General features: G+C 50.8%; 1 long non-coding RNA gene across 1 annotated transcript in view; it reads left to right on the forward strand.

The window, feature by feature from the left end:
- The window catches only part of LOC125150990 (uncharacterized), a 29885-nt gene extending 25231 nt beyond the window's left edge, over positions 1–4654 (forward strand). The window contains exons 2-3 of the long non-coding RNA XR_007146565.1: positions 3893–3956; positions 4550–4654. This is a non-coding gene — a long non-coding RNA (uncharacterized LOC125150990). The remainder of the gene's footprint in view (positions 1–3892; positions 3957–4549) is intronic.
- Positions 4655–7882: the final 3228 nt, after the last annotated feature.

Below are 7882 nucleotides of genomic sequence, written 5' to 3' on the forward strand. Positions count from 1 at the left end.
GCCTCTGTGTGTGTACATTTTCTGGGTGATGGATCGGAAGTGAAGTGGCCTTTTGTCTTTAAACTCTTCTGCGTTTGCGTAAAACCACACATTTTAATTTATATTTATAATAAATAGGGGCACCTGGGTGGCTCAGTGGGTTAAGCCACTGACTTCAGCTCAGATCACGATCTTGCAGTCCCTGAGTTCGAGCCCGGTGTAGTTCTGAGCTGTCAGCTCAGAGCCTGGAGCCTGCTTCGGATTCTGTGTCTCTCTCTCTCTGCCCCTCCCCCACTCACACTCTGTCTCTCCCTCTCTCTCAAAAATAAACATTAGAAAATTTTTTTATATTTATATAAATAAAACAATTTCCATTTTCCCAAAGGAAAGCCGAACAAGTGCCCTAAGCAGAGCCTCGCTCCTCCCCCTGCCGGGTCCTCTCCAGCCGGAGCGGAGGCATGAGTTGACCCAGACTCCAGCGCTTCCTGTGAGCTGGTCCCCACGCACGGCCGGCCGGCGGCCCCCAGGGCAGTGACGAGAGCGGCCCTGCAGATGCTTCCCGGAAGGCCTGGGGGTCAGCCTGGGCTAGACCAGTAAATCACCCGCGGAAGGGGCCGAAGGGTTTCCTCCGCAGGGGCAGGGCCAGCGTTGCCGAGACATGCAAGCTGGGGCGGGTGAGGGAACCAGCGCCCACCCTGGCTTGGCTGCAAGGGGATAAGGAATTTAGTGCATGGAGAGAGGGGAAGCGGCGCAGCTCCGCTGGCCAGGGACCGGAACGGAGACCTGAAAAACCAGCAGGACACTCCCGAGTTCTTCGTGCCAAGAGCCACCTGTTCCATTCCCTGCTTCTCTGGGCACGTGGCTGTGCCTGGGCAGGTAGTTCTCATGCCAACGAAGTCTGGTTCTGAACGAATTTGCCAAGCTGGAACCTGATTGGCCCGTCTCGGGTCACGTGGCCCCCAATTAGCCAATGGGGTGGGGCCCGTATACTAAGCCGCTTTCCAAGGGGTTTTCAAGGGCTTTTCAAGGGCTTCTCGGAGGAGGGGCAGGCAGGTGTGGGCCGCTGTCTGAAGGCTGTGTGCGATGTTCTGCAAGCAGAGAAAGCCTGACTTCGTGGTGCAGTCCCCGGACAGTACGGTGCCTCCCTACGGTGCAGCTGTCCTCAGGGGCCCAAGCACTAGAAAACCAGCCTGGTTCAAGCCCCCTCCCGTGGAATGGTTCCCCCACGCAGGTCTCTACCGTAGCGCCGTCCCTGGTGACAGCTGCTCAGACCCCGGCCCCAGGGCAGCAAAGCTCTGCCCCAACAAGGTCGTGGCAAAAGTCCTTTGAGGAATCTAAACTAGGTTATGCGGAGGAAGGTCAGGCTTTGTCAGGAGTAGCAGGGACCGAGAGAGACACACAGAGCGAGCAGAGGAAGCAGGCTCACGGTGATTCCGAGGGGGCTTTTTATCACTGTCACCAGAGCTACAGTCATATGGCTGCAACACTGACACAACTACCACAACGAAAGGCACAATAAAAGGCATGCTTGTGCCATGCTAAGCCATGTTCATGCAGGAGGTTGCTGGGTAGTGCTTGCTACAAAGAGAACCCTGGAGAACCCTGTCTAACCACTAGTGTTTAATGCTAACATTAGCACTGATCTAGCACGTTCTACAGACCAGGCACCCATTCCAAGCACCTCACTTATATCCACTCGTGTAACCCTCCTAACCACTCCAAGAGGTCGATACTATTATCCCCATTCCACAGATTGGAAAAGTAAGGCACAAAGAGGTTCAATCACTTGCCCTAGTTCGCAGAGGCAAGATTCCAACCTGGGCAGCTTGGCTCTGACGTCATGCCAGTAATCACTGCTCCCTACGCACTGGCATGTACCTGACACTGTTCCAGGCACTGGGATACAGAACAAGCCACAAACCCTACTCCGTGAGCCTCGCTGCCTCGGGGAGAGACATAAATAGCAATGACCCACATAATGAGTGAGTGGTCACTGTTGTTTTAAGTGCTATGAAACTTGGAACTCTAAGAGTATCTAGAAAAGGACTGTCCTTGCCTGGAGGGGTCAGAGAGGGCTTCCCTGCAGAAGTGACACCAATGTTGAGGTCTACGGAGTGACAAGGAGTGGGCAGGCAAAGCGGCGAGGGCAGATTGTGTAGCAGGAAGGGGTCCAGGTGAGAAGGAACGGCATGTGCAGTGTGCCCACATTAGGTAAGCACTTTGTGGAAGGGTGTCTCAGGCAAAGGTTACAGGGCAGGATAGGGACCCTGCCCTGGCCTCCAGTGACTGGCCACTCTCTCTGTGACTCTGCCCCACCTCCCCGCTGGCAATCACAGCTGAATGTCTGCAGCTCTGTGAGGTGGCAGGAGGGACAAACCCATGCATATTTTCAGGGTAAATGTTTGCTACCGAGTGGCCCGGAAGGACGCTGATCTCTCTTCAGTGCTCGGGTTGTGGGAGTCATGATGATTCAGGGAAAAAAAACCACTAGCTGGATTCTGGAGGGAATTCAGCCAGCCCAGCTGCCCATGTGTGGAGATGCTTATCAGAGGCCAGCCCAGGCACCACTCACCTCGAAAGTGGGGCTCTGGCAGTTTGTGCACAGCAGCCCTGGCCATTCTCCAAAGGCCTATTTTGGACACTGCTGGCCTTCCTAAGTGTGTTAAAAAGCAAACTCCGGGGTTTTTGAGAAGTGCTCCAATCTCGGCCATCTGATGGATATTCTTGACAAGAATGGTCAATTTCTGGAACCTAATGGCAGCGACGGGGCTGTCATCACAACGGGGTTAGGCTTAGCAAGGCAAGACAACAATTGGGGCTCCTGCTGGCCAGCAAGGCAGAGATGACAGACGGCAAGGACTGTGTGGGTGGGGGAAATGACTCTTTCCTACTCTCTGGGCGAAGCTGGTTTTGCCTTCCAGGAGGGAACATTAAAAATATCCTTGACCTTTGACCCAGAAGTTCTAGTTCTGGAAATTGTTCCCCAAGACCCTCCCACCAGCACACAGGGGGCATTGACAAGGGTGTTCACTGCCAAGTGGCTTCAAATAGTTAAAAACTGCAAACACCCCCAGACATATCCCAATGGAATTAGCTAAGTCTAGTGCGGATGTCCTCATGCCAGACAACTGCAGCCCCTCAAGAGAATGTTCCAGCAAGGAGCAGCCTCTAAGAGTCACTGTTAGGTAAAACAAAGCGAAACAAAACAAAAAACCATACAAGTGACAAAACAGTGTGTATTGTGTTATTCCGTTTTTGTTTTTTATTTTATTTTATTTTTTAATGTTTATTTATTTTTGAGAGAGAGAGAGAGTATGAGCAGGGGAGGGGCAGAGAGAGAGGGAGACACAGAATCCATAGCAGGCTCCAGGCTGTCAGCACAGAGCCCGACGCGGGGCTTGAACCCACAAACCGTGAGATCACGACTTGAGCCAAAAAGCCAGATGCTTAACCGACTGAGCCACCCAGGTGCCCCTGTTTTTGTTTTTTAAAGAAAGTATTACTACAAGCTTTGAAAAAAATGATCTGAAGCATCTATACTACACTGTTAAACACAGGTTATCTCTGGGGACGGGCATACTGGGGACTTTCGTTTGTTAAACTTTTGCTTTCTATGGCATAAATTGTGCAATGCTTGAGTTTTTAAATGATGAGCATGTGTTACTTTTGCTTTCAGATCTTTCTTTCTTCACGTAAGCATTTATTGCTATAAACTTCCCTCTTAGCCCTGTGTGTACTGCATCCCAGAGATTTTGTGTATGTTGCGTTCTTGTTCTCAAGACATTTGCTAATTTCCCCTGCGATTTCTTCCTTGACTCACTGGTTGCTTAAGGGCGTGCTTGTTCATTTCCACATTCTTGTGAATTTTCCAGTTTTCCTTCTGCCGTTGATTTCTAGTTTCTTCCCTTCGCAGGACACGTGCTATGTTTGAAGTCAGAAAAGCAGTGATGAAAAGGAAAGAAGGTCTCCGTAGCTTGGTGAGTAGGAGCTCAGGCATGGGACCCAGACTGCCTGGATTTGAAGTCAGCTCCATCATTTACCACCAGGGTGACCCTGGGTGTGATGTCATCACTCTGTGCCTCAGCTTTCCCACCTGTGAAATGGGACATACCTTATGGGATCTTGGGAGGATTAAAAGAGTTCACATGAAGAAAACCTCAGATCAGTGCCTGGCGCACACCGTAAGCGTTCAGTGAAATGTCAGCTTGGTGATGGAAGAGGAGGTCAGGACATGGGCAACTCAAAGTCTGGGGATGTCTCCACTGAGCCCAGGGTGGCGGCCACAAGCATGTAGGATTGCGCAACCTGCCCTCCAGGACCAAAGAACCCTTGACATCTGACCCCATGGAAGGGTGCTGTCAGTCTTTCCTCTTGTTCATTTGTTCCCTCCTTCTGATATTCAGCACTTACTCACTGTCCCCCTCCCCCATGTGCTACCCTGGGACCGGTGGGGGTGGGGAGAGGATAGACATAAACTCTTCTGTGAAATGGGAATATGATTATGTTAGTCTGCTTGGGCTGCTATTACCCCAGACAGGATGGTTTATAAACAGAAATTTATTTCTCACAGTTCTGGAGGCTGCAAGTCCAAGGTCAAGGCGCCGATAGATTTGCTGTTTGGCAACAGCCTGCTCTCCGGTTCGCAGACAGCCGTTCGTCCTCACGTGGTGCAAGGTGGGAGGGAACTCCTGGGGTCCCCTTCATTAGGGCACCGTTCCCATTCATGAAGGTTATGCCCTCATGACCTAACCACCTCTGAAAGACCCTACTCCCTAATATCATCACCTTGGAGGTTAGGATATCAATATATGAATTTGGGGGGGACACATTCTGTCTATAGCAATGATGGAACCACCTGCTGCAGGCTGTTGGCATTTGAGGAGATCTTAGGAATACAGTGCTTAGCCCAGGGCAGGGGCCCCCAGAGTGAGGTCAATAAACACACAGAAGCTGTTGTTTAGAGGGGCACCTGGGTGGCTCCATTGATTAAGCAACTGACTTTGGCTCAGGTCATGATCTCAGGGTTCTTGAGTTCAAGCCCCGCATCTAACTGTCTGCTCTCGGCACAGAGCCTGCTTTAGATTCTCTGTCTCTCTCTCTCTGCCCCTCCCCTACTTGCATTCTCTCTCTCAAAAATAAAAAAATAAAACGTTAAAAAAAAGGAAGCTGCTGTTTAGAGGGAGAAGTACCAGCATCAAGGCCTTTCTATCTGTATATCTATTTCTATTTTTTTTTAAGTTTATTCATTTATTTTGAGAGAGACAGAGACAGCGTGAGTGGGGGAGGGGCAGAGAGGAAGGGAGAGAGAATCCCAAGCAGGCTCAGTGCTGTCAGCATGGAGACCGATGCAGGGCTCGAATTCACGAAAACTGGAGATCATGACCTGAGCTGAAACCAAGAGTCAGACACTTAACCAACTGAGCCATCCAGGCACCCACTCTATCTATCTATCTTTTTTTTTTTTTAACATTTATTTTTGAGAGGCAGAGAGCAAGCAGGGGAGGGGCACAGAGAGAGAGGGAGACACAGAATCTGAAGCGGGCTCCAGGCTCTGAGCTGTCAGCACAGAGCCTGATGCGGGGCTCAGACCCATGACCTGTGAGATCATGACCTGAGCCGAAGTCGGATATTTAACCAACTGAGCTACCAAAGCGCCCCGATCTATTTTTAAAGAAAGGTTTATGGGGCTTGAACTCATGACCCTGAGATGAAAAGTCGCATGCTCTACCAACTGAGTCAGCCAGACACCCCCATCAAGGCCCTTTTGAAAGCCCCCTTGTTGGAGAATGGTCAAACCTGCCTTGGGGCTCATCATCGGTGTTGATTTCTAGCCACCCGCCCCCCCCAAAAAAAAATCCTCACTGAGGTAAAAACTCTTGTCTGTTGTCCACACCTATGTCCCAGTGCTTACCTCAGTGCCTGGCACAGTTTTTGTTCTAGTCAAACAAGAACTATTATAAGCACTTTACAAATATCATTCTCTACTCATAACACCCCTGGGAAATGGGTAATATATTCTCATTTTAGAGATCAGGAAGCTGAGGCTCAGAGAGATTTCATAACTTTCCAAGATCACACAGCCAAGAAGTGGCAGCGTTGGAATTTGAACCCTGGGCGATGTTTGCTGAAGGAAGGAAGGAGAGGTGAGGTGCAGGCTCTGGGGTCTATAGTTCTGAAATGCAGAATCAGAGAGCAGGGCTTTTAGCGAACACCCGTCTCCACCCTCTTCCCCCATTGTTTCACAAGTGGGAGGTGGGGGACAAAGGTCTGAGAGGGTGGGACCCCAAGGCCAAATAGGAGATTAACATTTGGGATTCCCAGTTTACAGCCCTGTGATCCTAGGCAGTCAGGAGTTCGGGATGTGCCCAGAAATCTCAAGTGTTAATTCCCTCCTGTTGATGGGGAGAGGTTCCTAATGAGTTGAGTAGAAAGGACAGGTTACAAAATACTGTGCGAGTTCGTAGGCTGACACTCGATGAGCCCTTCCCGGCTGCCAGGTAATTTGCAAAGTCCTTTGTATGCCTTACGCCCTCGTTGAATCCTCCAAAGAATTTCATGAGGTAAGTATGACCACTGAAACCATTTTACAGCTGTTAAAACTGAGGCTAAGAGCCTCCAAGGGATTGACTCCAGGTCATTGAGCGAAGGGGGAGGAGTCTAGGGCTCATACCCTGGTGTGCTTGCCAGTGCCTGCTGTAGCCCTTGTCCCCCACTGCTCCCCCAATGCCTCGCCATTAAATGGCACCACTGATGATTTTCACATTTAAAAGTAAGAGCTGTTGCTGACAGTACATCGGGGACTGTGACTAAGAATTCAGAAAATAAGCAGAGCTCAGCAAGGGCTAAGGGGCTGTGCATGTGCCTAAGAGGACAGGGTGGTAACCTAGAAACACCTCTTCTGGGTAAACATGGCCCTGATCACTGGGCCAGAGGTGTCGGACTCCTGACCAGCTATGTAAGCTCTGTGTTCACCTGCCAACTCCTGGCCCACTGGGTGGGGGTCTGAGAAGGTCCAGAAGTCTAGCTCGGCAGTGGGGTGGGGTGGGGGTCTCATTTGAGCTCGTCTTGCACACAGGCTGCCCAAACAAGGCCTCAGCCAACCCCTCCACCTGCTCAGGCCCAGCAGGGTCACAGGGACACTTCCCAGAAGTAGGACTTTGTCTGCTCTTTCGGATGCCCCCTCAAGCCCCCTCCAAGGCTTTAGTTTGACTTTGTCTAGAAGGAATTCAACTGGACTCCATTTCCTAAGGGACTCTGTGCCATACACTTTTACCTCCTATTTATGTAACTGTGCAAAGGTGTCATTATCTCCATTTTTATGGGTTGAGGACACTGAAGGTGAAAGAGGGCAATAACTCGCTTGAAGCAATAGGGCCAGGGAGTGGCGGGGCTGGCATTTGAACCCAGGTCACTTTAGGCAGAAGGAAGGTCCTGGGAACTGTGTGCTCATGGAATATCTTGAGACCCAGGTGACAGGCAGAGAAAGGAAAGTTACAGGGAATACATTCCTGAATCTTACAGGGAGGCAAAGGTCATGCAGGGAACTGGCCTGGGATAATCACACCATCCTCTCTCTAACACCTTCCATGGCTCCCCATTACCTTTAGGATAAAGCACATCATTATCACAGCCTGCAAGACCCTCCCTTGTGGGAAGGGGCCTGCCTACTTTTCTAGCCTTGCCCTCACCTCTCATGGATTCGAGGTTCCTGCATTTTCACAGTTGAGACTTTCTACCAACTCCTGTCTCCTGGCTGACTTCCACCCCCATTCGTCAGGGTTTGCCTTCGTGCTGCTTTCTCAGGAAAGCCTTCCCTGGCCACACACACCAGGTCAGGCCCACTCGGCGTTCTCACCCCTTCCCGAACTCCCCTTGACCCCCGGGTGTACCACAGCTCTCATCG

The sequence above is a fragment of the Prionailurus viverrinus genome, chromosome D4 (genome assembly GCF_022837055.1).
Source record: "Prionailurus viverrinus isolate Anna chromosome D4, UM_Priviv_1.0, whole genome shotgun sequence".
NCBI classification, from domain to species: Eukaryota; Metazoa; Chordata; class Mammalia; order Carnivora; family Felidae; genus Prionailurus; species Prionailurus viverrinus.